Source organism: Fukomys damarensis, unplaced genomic scaffold (assembly GCF_012274545.1).
Source record: "Fukomys damarensis isolate Sample0158 unplaced genomic scaffold, DMR_v1.0_HiC HiC_scaffold_10, whole genome shotgun sequence".
Classification (NCBI taxonomy): Eukaryota; Metazoa; Chordata; class Mammalia; order Rodentia; family Bathyergidae; genus Fukomys; species Fukomys damarensis.
The window spans coordinates 12,741,441-12,758,062 of record NW_022900922.1 but is presented as its reverse complement, the minus strand read 5'-3'; positions in this window follow the sequence as shown (position 1 = coordinate 12,758,062).

Genomic DNA, 16,622 nt, shown 5'->3' with positions numbered 1-16,622 from the left:
AGTCCCAACCGCTTCCTGCGGCTGGGAGGCCTTTTATTCCCTTTTGGTTGAGACCTATTAACTCCTCCTTTTCCGAGCTGAGTTTTGCCTTCCTTGACTGGATCTGGCCTGCTCCCCAAGCACTAGGTCTAACCAGAGTTTCAAACCCTGCTGCTTTGGGGTTTGCCTAAATCTACCCCAACTCCTCTACCTGGAGGAAAAAGATATCCCGAGAAGGTTTGAATGACAGGATGTTGAATATAAGGTTTTGTGTTAAAGGCAGCTCTCTGTTTCTGCCCAAGCTGGCAATTTATTATGAATCCTTTGGAGCACACTTGGAAGTCCCTAGAAGAGGCTCACGTGAAGTGTCGATCGGTGTCCCTAGGGTGGGGCTTCAGAGCAGAGGCTTTGCGGGGCATCTACGGCAAACTCATTGACTACGCCCACCCTATCCTCTCTCTTGCTCTGCTGGGGAGATGGAAACATGACATTCTAAACTCAAAAGCAAGTTAAGGAGAGGAATTAGTGTAAAATTACTCTGCTTCTCTCTGAGCTCCCTTTTAACAGTCTGAAGCAGCACCCAGGGTGAAAGCTGGCCTGTCAAACAAGCCCATTCAAGCTTGCAATTCCTCTGTCCTCTGCCCGGCGGGCTTGTGATAAAGAGCAAGGATAAAAAAAAAATCTTCCAAAAATAGTGCCGCTGAGAAATCCTGAGAAATCCAAGCCTCAGCAGGCTCGGGAGCCAGCACCGCCCGCTGCACTGCCCTCTGCCACGGGGTGGCTGCCGTGCGGGCCTGTTCCAACGGAGATGGCATGTTCTGGAGTGGGTGACCTCAGGTCTCAGCACCCGAGACTCGGAGAGGAAAGGCAGCAAAGAGCTGCATGTGTGAATCACTGGAGAAAGGGAAGAGAGAACAAAGTTTACACTGCAGACCTTGACTTTGAAAGAGCGTGTTGAGACAGCCTCACAAAGACACGTTTGCCACAGGCCTGGGCCTTGCAGAGGCTGCCAAGCTTGGAGATTCATCCAGAAGAAATACAACCAGCCACCTTCTCCCTGGTGCCTGAGCTTCTCCCGAGTCTCCTCAATCTGGGCCTCCAGTGTCCCCGATGCTGCCCTAGGGACAGGAAGAGGGAACAGCCTCAGGAGCAGGAGCTATGTAGACCGGGGAAATGAAAGCACATCTGCCACCTGGTGAGCTAGCGAGAAGGCCTCAGAGCCCGGTAGCAGGTGTCCTGGATTAAAGGTGACACGTTCTTGGCTCTGTGGCCAGCTCACAGGGAGAAGAGGCGGGCTGACTTCTTAGCTTGGTGTCCCTGCTCTAGGGAACAGAGGGGACCCTAGGACACCCACCCATGGTGAGTACTCTGAGAGGCAGGAGGCCTTGTCTGCACACAGGCTCTGCCTTTGCTGTTGCACATGACAGGTGCCATGCTGCAGGTGGGGACAGTGTGGCCACCTGAGAGGTGGGCATCCTGGACTCCAGCTCCAGAGTGAGGCCCGGGGTCTCAGGAGCTCAGCATAGGAGCCTCCACTGGTACCGTTAGGAAGTGCTGCACCGGGAGCCAGAGCCAGGCTGCTGGGTCAAAGTCCAGTGGCATCCATAAAAGGAATTTATTTCCCAGCCTTCCCAGGGGCAGGGATTCTGGGCCAACATGATCTGTTCTTACATCTCTGGGTGGAGATTTGTTCCGTTCTTTCTCCTTGCTCCGTCACTCACTTGCCATGAGGAACAGCATCTCATATAACAAACTGGATTTTAAAATAGTTACAAGCATTCGCCCGGCAACTGCAGCAGGGATGATCAAAGTATACAGTGGATGTTTAAATCTAAAATATCTATTACAGTAAAAGACATATTGCCATTGACCCGCCTCTCTTCAAACACACTTATCCGTTGTTCTTGCCACTTTCTGAGCGGTTCTGGAAGTCCTCTCTCGTGAGGGTCTTTATGAAGTGTGATCAAAAATGCAGTGATTGCTCCTGTTGAGTAACTGCCAACGGGAAGGCAGGCCTGTAAAAACATCACGGTCACCCACCTTATTCCCTGGGTCTGGACTGTGCAACTTCTGGCTGTTCCCCAAAGTCAAAATGACCGTGAAAGGTACATATTGTGAATCCATTCAAGATATCCAGGTAGCCACAAGAGTGTAACAGGGCACTCAACAACAACAACAAATAAAACGCTTCCGGGACAGCTTCAAAAAGTAGCAAGAACAACGGGATAAGTGCGTTCGAGTGAGGGGGAGTAATGACCATTCATCTTTTACTGTAACAAATTTCTTTAAACTTTAAACATTCACTGTGTTTTTCAGTCACTCTGCAGAGAATCTGAATTTCATTTTGCTTATGAAGACCCCAGATGAACCCCTGAAGGGGAGTTGAGGACTCGCGGTTGACTCTCCAGGTTCTCCCAGGGGCTGCAGCCTGAGAGCACTTCTTTGCTCCTCAGCCCCAAAGACAACAGCAATAATCTCTGTTGTTGTTATTATCATTGCATTGTTCCTTCCCGTAACTGTTCCACAGTTTCTCTAGCTTGGTGCTTCTGAGCATGGGCTAATTAGAACACTCACCTGGGCCTGGCGGTCTTTCTCCTGCTGTCTGTCTTCCTTGTCACTCACAATAGACTCCTGCAAGCAGACTTGTCCCTGGGGAGGCTTCCCTCAGGACGCTTGCCTTTGGCATCCTTAAACAGCTGTCACACTGTCCCAGTTGTTTTTCAAGCAGGAAGTCCCCCGGGGCTTCACGCAGGCAGACTTGCACTCCATCCGCTGTGCTGATCTTGCCTCTCCCCCAGGAAGGGGCGCCAAAGCCAGGAGCCCATGGGGGGTCCTGGCAACCTCTTGGCCTCATAGCTCATCACCTGTTGTTTTCTACCCAGGGTGCACGTTGGAACCTGCAAGGATTTCAGAGGTTCCTGCAAAGCAAACCTCTGCGGAGGTGCTGAGACCTTTTGTGTACAGCCCAGCTTCTGGGCCCACAGGGCCATCTGTCAGCACGTCATGGAAGCGGGGATGGGGCACTGTGTGAGGGAGGCTGGTGTGAGGGAGAGATCATTCAGCACTTGGCCTGAGCATCATTTGCCAAGTACTTCTGAATCACCTATTAGCTGTTGCTCCTAAACAGCCGTAGGAGGTAGAGAAGAACAGTGCTGCTTTTGAGAACAAGGAAGCTGAAAAAGCAATGTCTTCAGGGACACACTCGTGGACGGGGGGGTTGTCAGGCCCCAGCAGTGAAACATCACCCAAGCTGTATCTTCCTTCATCCCTGGTCCCCAGGTACCCAGCAGGCTACCTGGAGGGAAAGGTTTTGAAGCATGGCTTTCATCCAGGAATTGTCTAAAATATTAACTTGCTGAGACACGGGGTCCCTGTTGCAGTCACCTGGCCCCAGCCAGCGCACAGAGGTAAGTGAGCTGCAGAAAATCACAGAATATATTTGCACCTGATCAGCACAGAGAGAGGAGGTCTCCTAGGCCTTATCCACCCCTAGGCCAGCTTTGAAGAAAGATGCATTTTTAAACACAAAGCCTTGAGGAGAGAATACTCCCTCTCGTGTGCCCCTAGCCTACGAACAGGGCAACTGCTGGCAGCTGGTGTCAGCCCCAGCTAAGAGCTGTGCTCTCGATTTGTATTTCTATTCTTATCCCGAAGACTATGATGAGGCTGCTGTCCCTGGAGACTGCAGGGCACTGATGAAAGAGGCTTCCCAGGGTCTCTCCTGCTTTCAACCTCAGCACGGGCTACCTGCAGGTGTGGGGCCCGTACCCCTGACCTGTTTTTTCATTCTTCACACAGACTTCTCGTAAGCTGACCAGTGCTTCCAGAAGGCAGGGGAAGCCTTGCTTCACCTGGGTGGAGAAGGGACTGAAGCCTCAGAAAGCCAGCTGCCGTGGGATCACTGAGAAAGCAGCCAACTCACTCCTGGCCACCTCCCCCAAACCTCCACGTGCTGGGACAATCCACGGAGATCCCTTCCTCTCCCTTCCCTGCAAATGAAATCTGGTGTCAATTTCTGTGCCTATCCCAGGCTCTGATTAGGACTTATTTCTTTCACTAAAGAAAATAAAGGGACTGTCTGAGTCCTAATTTGAGCAACTCCTTCTTTTAATTTACTCTTGCTACCTTGGTAGCATTATATTGGTGTGTCCCGAGTATTATTACTTTTACTATTTTGAAGGAACTGGTTCTGACCCGGAGCTGGAAGACGCCCTTTGTCTGCTGCTCCTGGCCCTGGTCCTGCCAGGAGCAGCCACAGCACGGCTGTGTTTATTTGAGTTATGCAACATAAACAGCTCCAAGGAGATGGGCTGTGCTGCTCTGGAGACTCAGCCTTCACTTGCCCTCTGCACTAAGTGTCGCCCGGGCAGTTTCCTCTGGCATCTCAGGGAACAAAACAGCCCTGCTCTGACTCTTCTCTGGGACAGCCCTTTCCTTTCAGTGGCCCAGCAGAGAAAGGGAAAGAGGCTGATACTAACGGTGACCTCCAGGGCTTTCCTGGGCCAGGGACAGGACATGAGTCCCAGTTCTACTCTTTCCAACCTCTTCCCTGGAAGCTCAGGAATATCGCTGGGACATATAAGACGAAATTCTGTGTCACGTGTGGCTTCACACTCCACTTTCCAAGATCCCGTCTGGAGCACAAAGCACATGTGCCTGTGGCGAGTTCAGAAGGGGTGGCAGACATCACACGATTTTATAATTCACATCCATTCCAACCAAACATTTTCAAAGCCTTTCGTTGCTAAGTGGCGCTGGCTGGCTTATCCCCTGATGGCTTCTCACCACACAGAAACACTGCGTCTGCCCACCCAGAGTTTGGCTTGGCAGGCAGCATTCGAGGCACAGTTGGGTTATAATACATTTGTAGTGAAGATCTCTCTGAGGACGGCCTCACTTACTCCTTTATTACATGGTTGTCTTAAAACAGATAACAAATATTTTCAAAAGAACTTCTGGTTCTAGGGTTTCTTATTGCAAGATCCCATCGCTGTAGAGTTCCATTTTGTCGTATTTCCTCACTGTCTCTTTCACATCGCCCCTGTACGCCTCCTGCTCACCGTGTACCAGGGGTGCCCACCAACTTCAGGATGAGAAGGATGCTCTTTGCATCTCTTTGGAACTGTAAGTTTTGGGAGGAGGGGCTGGAGAAGTGGGAGGAAGGGGCCCGGGGAAGCAAGGCCCTGGGACAGTGTGGCGAAGCGATGGCAGTTACGCTGCAGCAGGCTGTTTGTATCAGTGAACACTGAAATGGTCACCATCACTGCCCTAGTGCATGGGCAAGGGTGGGGCCCAGACAGCAGGGAGACGGAAAAGCAATGAGGCTTCCCCGCTTCCCTCTGACAGCTAGAAAGAGCCAGGACAAATGGCATCCATCATACCCTCCTCCAGCAGTGGCCCAGGCTACCAACCCTGGGTGTCCCACCATCGCTGGGGGACTTCAGGGCCTCCAGGCCAAGCTAGGTTTGGACAGTGACATGATGCCCACTCTTCTGCTCCAGGAGAATCTTCCCGGGCCACAGCAGGCTTGAGCTTTGGATCTGTAACAGATGACCCCACTCTATACCACTCCTGATTTCCCAACCCAACCCTGCTCCCCATTACTGTGAAAGTTCTGAAGCAGGTCTGTGAACACAGACTGCACATGTGTGTCCCACTCCTGTACTGTGTAAGCAGCTCCTCACTGTCCTGAGTCAGTGAAGGGGGCTCCCTCCTGGGAACCACCCTTTGTGTTCAGCAGGGGTCCTAATCAAGCGTCTCGGGTGGTCCTACATACCTATTTGGGATTCTTATCTCAGGTAGTGTGGACAGAGCAGGTCACACTAAAAGAGCCAGTAATACTAGGGGCTTCCAACCCTGAAGAACTCCAGAGACCTGCAGCAGAGACCGGTGGAGACCCCCAGAGAGACAGCTGCAGCCAGAAAGGTGCCAAAAGGGCCACGAACCAGCTTCTGAGAAGCTGATGGGGCACCTTGGAGCTGCTAAAAGCCATAACACTAAGAGCTGGGAGCTGAGGGCATCAGGGACCACAGCTGTGATACTAAGGTCTGGGGACTACTGACACTAAGAGCCCAGAGCTGGGCTTTGCCAATCATGATTTCCATCCCAATTGAACAAAAGAACCCCGGCTTACTGGTGACACAGGGATGACCTTGTATGGAGCAAGAGAAAAGAATCTTCCAGCCACATCTTCTCCCAGTGGATTCCCAGGAAATTTACTTCTCCCTTCTTCCCCCACCCCCCAAAAAAAGTAACAGAGTGCCAATGGGAATTGGAAACCTTTGTATGAACAAATATTTCAAGATCTCTCAGTTGAAAGCAGGCAGAGCTTCACATAGTTCTCTTGTCTCTTCAAGCCTTTTAGAACCTCTGCATTTTTGCCTAGAGCAGCAGTGGCTTCCAACTCTTGCATACTCTTCAATTTGCCAAGTCCCTGACGCTACCCTCCTGCCTCCCTCTGCGTGTTTCTCCTTCAAAGGAAAATTCCCTCGCTCCTCAGCCTTTCAGGGCTTTCCAGGCGGCAATAGCCTGGGACCGTAGGGTTTCTCCTTGCTGTGTGTGTGTGTGTGTGTGTGTGTGTGTGTGTGTGTGGTGGGGAGAGGGGATTGTGAGAAGCAGAACCCAGAGGAAATCTGTGCAGACTTGACTTTCTCACACAAGTTTCAGATGTGCAGAGTGTGATTGTAAACAGCGTCTTCAGAGCCGCCTCCCTGCCTGTGTCCTGTTCTTGTCACTCCAGGGGTTCCAGTAATAGGGCATAAAGCAAACAAAGAAAAACAGTAATCTGGTGTTCCAATTGCACTTTTTGTTTTTAGAAAACGTTAATGATAGGCTATTTGATTACCCCAGGTTTGGCTCCGCTTGCTCTTTATTAAGCACATCTGGTATTTAGTAACAATATAAGTAGCAGGAGCTTTTCTGGCACTTGAAAATAAGCTCATCCAATGTTGCTGTGTAGTTTGGAAACTCGTCAGTGGGGCCAGCCAAACTTGGGGAGATACAAGACTTTTTCTGCAGGCCGGGCAGCGGGCCAGGACAGCTAAAAAATGTGAATTGGCTAAGAACTGCTGCCACGCAAACACTTCTGGAAATTTCTGTGCTTGGGCCTGCCAAATCCATTATGCACAACATGAATTACAAGAGTTCCTATCTCTCCAAGCAGTTGCTTTCTGAGTTTAATTCTCCTATGTGCTTTATGAAACACACACACAATCTAAATGAGAAAAACACCCAGAGAATCCACTTCCATATTTTGTGTGTGTGTGTGTGTGTGTGTGTGTGTGTCTTTTTCCATTTGAATTGCCAAGCTCACAACTCTTCCTGAATTGGGAGAAATGGCCTCAAACCTTGGTTCGAATTACATTAAATCCAACGTGCTGGAGCCAACTATGCTTCCTGGAAATTCTAGAAAGGAAGGATGTCTGGCATCATGGAGACAGCCTAATATCTACATAGGGAAAACAGTTAAGTACAACAAAAGGGCTTGGCGGGGCAGAACGTAGCCACCCTATTTGTGGCGTGTCTGTTCACTGGGATTTACGCTTTGTCTGGAGCGTCACCTGGAGAGTGAAGGTGCCTCTCTTGGGCTGGGATGGAAGGCTGCTTGCAGGAGCTCAGAGCTCGGGCTGCTACTCACAGTTCCCCAGGCTGCCAACCTCATGGGCAACTTCCCAAGCCAAGGGTGGGCCCCAGCAGGCGAGCCCAGCTGGCCAAAGGAGAAAAGTGAGAAGCAGAGAAACAGCCCTCGGGGCAGCAGGTCCTGCCCTCACTCTCTCCTCACAGAGCTCAGCAAGGTTTCATCATGCAGTTCTGATTCCAAAGGGAGACGGGCCTTCTCTCATGATTCAGATGTTCGGAATTACTCAGACTTCCCGGGACTGTTTGTGGGCCTGCAGCTCCACCCCTGTTCTCCAGAAGCCCTGGAATGACATTTTTCACAAGGCACAGATGATATCCAGGACGCAATGATCACACGAGCACACAATGAGAGCCTTCCTGCGCCCACTGGGTGTGACGCTGTCTGGACTCAGCCTCTTGGCGGTGCCTCTGGGTCACTTCTCCATCACGGCCCCACCCTTTGGCTTTTGGAGGGCTTCTTGGTCTTAGGTAATCATGTCTCTTAGTAAATCGAAACTCTGAGGTGTGTTCAAACTAAAAGCTAATAGTTTCAGTTGTGTCATCTTGTTAAGCCTTCATGCTAGACAGCGCCTCAGTTTCTCTCCCTGTTGGGGGTCATGTGCATTTGCATATCACCCTTCTCCCAGGGTGTGGTGAGCCCAGTACACAGAGCGGTTGTGGCATTTGCCATCTACTTTTGGTTTGGACCCTTGTACCTCTGTGTCCTCTGAACCGGGGACAGGAACACCTCCCACACAGCACAGTCATGAAGGACAAAACGTCATGACAGTTGTGCAATTGCTTTGCAAACCGTAAAGCACCTTGTGAGTGTGGGTTGTTACTTTCCAGTCCGAACTACAGAAGGAACTGATCAGATTACTATGCACATGATGTAGGCAACTGTGTGTCAAAGCAGCTCACAAAATGCAATCCGGGGGTGCACTGGGGTGGGAAGGGCGGGGCAGGCCCTGCTTCCTGCAGCTGTGTAGGGTAACCTCTTGCAGCACAATCCTCAGTGTGTGCCCTGCTTCCCTTCTGTCTCTCTGTGTCTCTCCATCTCTCTCCCCCGCTATTTTCTTTCTTTCAGTAATCAGTGGGTAGCACTCACTGTGAATGTGCATTTGACTGTATCGCTCTAAGAATGGAGAAGGTCTCCAGTGCTGGTTACATTTATTTCCCATAGCGAACTGTGTCCCGGAACTGGAGTTCACTCTAAGCAGTTTAACAGCATTTCAGCATTTGGGAGGGGGAAAGCCAAGGCCCCGAGAAAGACCTCTTGGCCTCATTTCCATTTGGCTCTCATGATGTCTGTCCTGTTCTTGGCTTGAATTTGGAGAGCAGGACACATTTCCGTTTCCTCTCCTTGTGCTCCTGGACCTTTGTCATGGAACTGGAGGAAACTCGGAGTCAAAGGAGTGCGCCAGAAGGGCTTTCTGTCCCTATGGAGGCCCTGGTTCCCGCAGACACACACACAGCCTCCTCACCTCAGCCCTAAGCTTTGGATCTTAGGTTCTGTTCAAAAGGAGGGCTCTCTCCTTTCTCCTTGCTCAGGCTTTTCAGTGCTGTCGCTCACAGACTAGGGAGACAGATCTGCCCTGCGAGGTGGGCCGGGGCTCACTGAAGAGAAACCAGCAAAAGAGAGCACAGAAGGCAGCTGCTGGGCTCAGGGGTAGATGGAGCTGTGGACAGCTGACAAGGAGAAGCAGGGGAGGGTGGGAAGGAGACAGAGCCACTGCCACTGCCATGACAGGCGAGGACAATAACAAAGGCCAGACAGCCCCTGCCCGGCACCACAGGTGTACACCTTCTCCGGGCACTGGTGTGAGTGGGGCCCTAAGGACAAGCACGGAATTTTCCCAAGTGAGAAGCTATGACACATTCCCCAGAAGATGTAACCTCCAGTCCGTTCCCATGTCATTTAGCTTGTGAGTTTATCTCCGCCAACAGTAATCAGAAATACCTACTGCACACTTTTCCTTCCTTAGCGCGCCGCATGAAACGCAAGAGGTGATCAACAAATATGGTGAATGTTTAATTTTTTGATTACAAAAAATAATACTACTAATAAAATTACAGGAAAACACATGTTGCCATCGATCCCCCTTAAAATACTCCCCCTTGTCTCAAACACGCTTGATCCCCTCCTTCCTGCCACTCCCCGAAGCTGTTCTTGGGGTCCTCGTCCGTGAACGTCCTTGTGAGCTATGATCAGAAGCACAGTGAATGCTGCCGCCAGGTGTCATCCGAAGGAGAAGCAGCCTCCTCAGAACATTGCTGTGCGTCCTCATCCACCATATTCACCTGACCCGGCACCATGTGACTTTGGCTCTTCCCCAAAGTCAACAGGGCCACGAAATAGAAAAGTTTTACATTTATCCAGGACATAGAAGCAGCTATGACAACGCAGCTAAAGACTCTCAGGAAAGAGCCCTTCCAGAACGGCTTCAGAAGAGGCTGCCTCCTCCCCTCCTCCGTCTGTTTCAGTGCATTTCAGCTTCTCCCCCCTGCGCAGGGGGTTTCAAGCGGTGCTGTTCCACCCGTGTTGTCTTCCCAGCTGTATTATCGTTTCTACAGAGCAGGCCCGAGACACCCCAGTCGGCCGGGGCCTCTGTGTAACCCCAATCCATCTCTGCCCCGCCCCAGGTTCTGCCCACCAGCCATCACAGCCACCAGAAAATTCCGCACTTTTTAAATAAAGTTAGTATGAAAAGTGATCACCAAAATTTAAGCTTCTTGGTCAAATACACCTGATAACTTGTTAATAGAGAGACTTTTTTTGGACTGCAGATTGAACTCAAGGCCTTCACACTGACATACATCCCCAGCCCTTTTTTATGGTTTATCTTAAAACAGGGTCTTGCTAAATTACGTAGGCCGAACTTAAATTTGCAAACCTCCTGGCTCAGCACCCAATAGGGCTGGGATACAAGCATTCGCCACCACACCCAGCTCAGAGTAACTGTTTTATCTGACATTGAAAGCGAAGATTATTCTCAAGTGCATGTGCCAGTTTTGTACATCTGACATTTGCTGAGTGCCTTCCATGGCCTACTGAGTGCTAGGTACTCCCTTGAAGAGTCCCAGGTCTTAGAGACTGCGTAGGTAAGTTGGGAAAGCCTGAGCTCTAGAGAAAGATTTTCCAGTGGTTTTGCACATCCCCACGTCTTCTTCTTCAGGTTACAGCTCTGCCTGTGAGAGAAATTAAAAATGCCTCCTCAATATTGTTACCTGATGCATCTGAAAATGATCTCTGGTATCAGCGGTAGGGTCTTCCTATTGGCAGTTGGTGGATCAAGTATGTGTGTGAGACAAGGGGGAAGGGAACTCAGCCGTCACTATTGCTGCAAAATGCAAAACTGGTTTTCCAATCATGGCATAATTATTAGTATTACATGTCACCTTCACTTTATTTATGCAAATGCTCCAAGAAGCAAAGTTTTTCTTTTACAAATTTGGATTTTACCGACGACACTAAACAAGGTCGAGCAGCAGGCTCTCTTCTAAATGTCAAGTGCTGTGTCACAAGCAGCTTAAAGCAGCAGTCCCATTGGTCATGTCCCAGCGTTCAAGGCCAGGACACTGGGAACAGTTGGCTGGGCTTCTGCTTGAGGACGTGTCACCTGTGGCTGGGTTCCTCTCCTCATTCACAGGGTGGATTTCACTCTTTGAAGCTGGAAGTCTCCTGTGGGCAGCTTGCTTCTTGAAGGCCAGCAAGAAAGAGAAAGAACCCACTGCTTTGAATGGGGGTGTGATCTTTTATTTATGTGTTTGCTTGCTTTGCTTGCTCATTTGTTTTTGTGATGCTGAACCCTGAAAACCCAGGTCCTCAAGCTTGCTAGACAAGCAGTCTGCCACTGAGCTACACACCCACTCTGATCTCCTTTTAAACAGCTCATCTGATTAGGTCCCTGGGATTCATTTAATCCAGTGCACTGGAGATTTCAATTACATCTGCAAAAGCCCTTCACCTTCACCTAATAACATGACATAATCACAGAATCCACAACACCTCATCTTTACCATATCCTATTGGTGAGAAGCAAAGTAAAGTCCTAGTGTCACCCTCAGGGGGAGGGAATCACGAGGTCATGGGACCTGGAAAGGGTGTCGCCTTAGAATTCTGCTGACCACAATGATCCACTTATAGACAGGAAGTTTATCTTACCTACTCTGTGTTCCGTCATTATGCTTAGCAGAGAAATCAGTGGACACCAGAAAAATAATTAATGGGCGTGGAGAATTTAATGATTGAAAAGTAGTAGTTCATGTTTTTAAAACCCAAAATGTCCTGCAGAGCACACCCTGAGAAAGGTCAATTTTTTCCTCGGCAAGTCTCGGTGGAGTAGGGTGAGCAGTGTGGCCTGGTAGCTGTCAAAAGAAGGGCAGATGAGCTAAAAGAGGGAAAAAATGTGTTGGGAAATCCAGGTTCAAGGTCTAAGTCCTCCTGGGAATGCATAGTGCCCTCTCCTCATCCTAGGGGCCAGGAGAGTTCTCGCCTCGCCTTCCAGGCTGCTGAGCAGGCAAGTTGAGGCAATGTGCCGGAGTGGGCTGGAAACAACAAACAGTGAGCACAAAGGTCATATTGTCCTGACGCAGATGGAGACGGAGCCAGCAGTTAATGATACGCTGCTGTCTCTACTGGTGCATGTGTGGTCACAGCCCAGAGAGGCGGTCTTTGGTTTTTTGGTCACCACCAGTGACGTATTCTTGCGAGTGCCTGAGTTTCTCCTGGAACGTAGTCTTTCCTGTGCACAGGTTAAGGCTGCAAAGCCCCTTCCAAGTACCCTGCAAATTGTAAACCAAAGTTGAGTTCTGGGTCTGAGATCACCCCGGCAGCTTTTACCCTAGTCCTCTGTGCCTCTGCCAGGTGCCCAAAGGCAGTGCAAAAGCAGGAGACAGCTTGAGAATCCCTGACTGGGGATGGCAGCCACAGTCCAGGCTGCGATACAGCTCCCAGCCAGCATGGTGAGCAGACTTCCATGCTGCGATGGGAGGACCTCAGCTGGCAAGGCGCTGAGATCGGATTGATGCAGCAAGTAAACATGCAGCAAATAACGATCCTGTAATAACAGCGGCTGTCATTGCCACGGTTATTTCTATTGAAAATATGAGATCTACGCTATGGATTTCTTAGGATAATTTTGCCCTTACTTAAAAGAAGTGACAGATGTACTTTATAAAAATGAAGATAATTTTAGAATGAAAAGAAGTGATGAGCAGGGTCTGGTTTTCCCACTTCAACTGTTATTCTTTAGACTCAGAAAGGACTAGTAGCTTTGTTGTTTTCTTAAAAACGATATTTAGATTCTACCCTGCACACCTGCCACACTGTCTCCTCAGTGTGTTACAGACACACGGTGGAGCCTGGCTTCTGATTCTCCAGGGAACTGCAGCAGTTTAATGTCAATCGAGGGCTACTGCTGTTTCCATGAAAAGCTAACGAGTGTTTTCAATGTTATGGAGTCAGCCTGGTTTGGGATCTGCACACCTCAAAGCATTTGGCTAGTGGACACATCCCAACAGCACTTTCTCCTGTAGTGTTGCTTAGGAGAGAACCTAGATCCTTTCTTTCCACCTTTTTCTTTCTTTTTTCCTTCCTTTTGTTCTTCCTTTTTTCCTTTCTTTCCTTCTTTCTTTCTTTGTTTCATATATCCCTTTCTTCTTTCTTTCTTTCCTTCCTTCCTCCCTTCCTTCCATTTCCCAGGACTGGAGATGGAACCCAGGCTCCCTGCATGCTAAGCAAGCAGGCACTCTACCACTGAGCTACATCCCCAGCTCCTTTTTATTTTTATTTTGTTTATCTGTTTGTTTGTTTGTTGCACCTAGGGATGGAACCCAGGGTGTTTGCACTAAGCTATTTCCCCAACCCTTTGTAAAATTGTTTTTCTTTAGATTTTGAGGCAGGGTCTCACTAAATTGCTAAATTGCCCAAGCTAAACTTGAATTTGTAATCCTCCTGCCTCAACCTACTGAAGTGCTGAGATTAAAGCTGTGTACCACCATACCCAGCTCCTCTTCTATTTTTTATTTTGAGACAAGGTCTCACTAAATTACCCAGACTGGCCTCAAACTTGCAATCTTCCTACCTCAGCCTCCCAAGTTGCTGAAATTAGAGACTTGGGTCACAATGCCCAGCCAAGCCTGGATTCTTCCTCTTGTGTTTCTGTTATCAAAATTAATACACAATCTAGAACATGAAGCAGTTTGAGTAAACCACCTTGCTTTTGGATCACATGCCCAATATTTTAATACCTGAGATCTTCAAGTACTAATTACATGTGAGGCAGGGATATATATATAAACAGAGCAAAGAAACAAAAGTAAAGTAACTGCTTGGCCTGAACTATGAACTCTCTTAGAATTTTCAAATGAGAGGTTCTTGTCATCTTTAAAAACCATGTTGACAAACTGGTACTTATATTTTTAGCATGCCTTTAATGGAAAACATGCAAGATATGTGAACAATATATTTCAAAATATGTCATATATTTGTAAAACACAGTAAATGTATGACAGATTGAGCAGGATATGTGGATAAAATAACATCTGTGCTACACCCTATTTCTTAGCAAAACCATACACAACAAATGACATTCATGTCCAATGTTTTATAAAATCTATTTTCCAAGAACTTTGGGAAAGGGTGTAGAGAATGAAAACAGAAGTTTGGAGGAGAAGACTCAGAAGACGGATGCAAATCTAAGTGACATGTCATATAATTATCACGCATATAAGAAGTCTCTGATGGGTCACCCCATCTTCCCTGACAGGCTGTGTTCTGATGGAAATGATATTAAATGAAGCATTAGGAGCGATCTGCATTTGGAGGCGGGCTGAGATGTCATTTGGGAGAGAAAGCATAAAAGGAGTTTCAGAATTTAAAGTGAGTAACGTGTGTACCAGTGATGTTCAGATTTACTTGGATGGAGTAGTTTGTGTCAGAGAGCAATGAGAAGCAGGAATCATGATACTAAAGGCAAAATCAAGTTCTGGGTTGAGACAGCACCTCGAGGTTTGACCAGAGGCTCTCAGGGGTAAAGTGCTGTCCCAGGGAGCTATGGCAAATCCGTGTGTGTGTGTGTGTGTGTGTGTGTGTGTGTGTGTGTGTGTGTGTGTATTACTAGGGATTGAACTCAGGGCCTTCACACTAAGCTGCATCCCCCGGCTTTTTTCATTTTTTATTTTGAGACAGCATCTGGTTGAGTTGCTGAATTACCCAGGCTGGACTTGAATCTTCTATCCTCCTGCCTAAGCCTCCCAGACTGCTGGAAGTACAAGCATAGGCCACCACCCAGGATATGGCAAATTCTAAAGCAGGGACTTAGCACAGGAAGCAGCGTTTCAGGGAAACAGTTTTAGTAACTGTGAGTAGGATGGGGGCAGAGCAACCTCTAAGGATAGTGGTACGAATCCCTCACACGTGTACTATGGATCTGCAGGATTAACCAGTCGTTTTCAAATCTATAATCTTATTTGGGTCAGTAGCAGCCCTGTGAGGCAAGTGAGAAAGATTTCATCATTCTGTTCTTCCTAACAAAGAAACCAAGAGTTCCTGATGTCTTCGGAGTCACAGTGAAAAAGAGGAGGGCTCAATCCTAAAAGCCAAGGTCTTTATTTAGGATATCTGGCAGAGATGGGATTATAGACTTTTTTTCTTCCTCTTCTTTTTATTTTTTCCCCCAAAATTTCCCACAATAAGCAGATATAGTAAACTATGAAAAACCAAGTTAAATGTTACTACTTCAAAGAAGCACCAATGTCCTGCTTGCGGTGCAAGCTCTTGGGGAAGCTGGGAGGGGCTCTCCCCAGGCACGAGGACTTGGGCTCAGAGAGTACACGACTCTGTCACTCGGCCGGCCGAGCTGGCCACGTCCACGTTAAAGGGACAGGGTTATGAGTCTGGAGAACTGAATGTGCGTCCCCTTTTCTATAGCACTGGGATGTTCTAATCTGTGCACACTCACTTCCTGTTCTGGATCCTTTCTGCCAAACAAGATCTGTTTCAAGCTTCCAAAGACACCGTGGTCCAATCAAAGAAAGTGGACACAAAGCATCCACTCAGAGGCAGGGCTGTGAAGACACGAGAATACCACTTGGTGAGTTGGGCTTTGCCTTGGCTGGATTGGAGGGAACCCTGGGCAACAGGCAAGGCCTGGGCAAAAAGAGCATGGGCCTGGAGGTACCGGCGAGCTGCGTGTGTCTGCTGAGTTGAAATTAGCTCATCAGAAGTGGCCCAAGCTCCTTCTGCCCTTTGCTCACAAGCACTGCTCCAACAGGGCGTCCTTGACTGATGGACCCGCCGTAAAAACCCACACACCAAGGCTAGCTGATCCAGTGGCCTGGATAATAATAGACTGTCTGGTTCTTTGACCTTGGGCAAGCAACTTAGCCTCTCCGTTTCGCAGTTATCTCATTGGAGGGAGGAGGATAATTGAGATCCAATTTCTAAAGGATTTAACTCCTTAGAACTTATCAGTTGTAAGCTGGTACCTTGTGGGGTGCTTTTGGACCCCTGTGAGGAGTTAACGAATCAATCCTATGAGCTCTCCTCTCAGAAAAACTTGTACATACCCACGCTGTTTTCATATAAATCCAGGTGGCTTAGAGACTTTCCCAGCTTGTCCGTAAGCTTACTATAGGCTGAAATCAAACTTACCTTAAAAGAAACATGCCAGGGCCAAGGACTGAGCTCACTGGTGCTGCCTTCTGCCTCACAAATGCAAGGACCCAAGTTCAATCCCTGGTACCATAAAAAAAGAAAGAAAGAAAGAAACGCTCCATACGCATGCAAAAGATTAATAATATGTCATTTCTTAGCATGTCGCTGCATTCCTGAGGATTTCTGTGTCATCACCATAGCCCCCATTTGTTACAAATAAATAACTCTGCTGTCTCCAGTGTCATCTTCATCTCCTAGGGTTTTGGGGTTTTTTTGGGGGGGAAGTGAATTTGGTGATTTGTACTCTGAAGATCTTGGAACCGATTATGTATTTGCTACTGTTCTTCTGTCGGACAACATAGGTTTT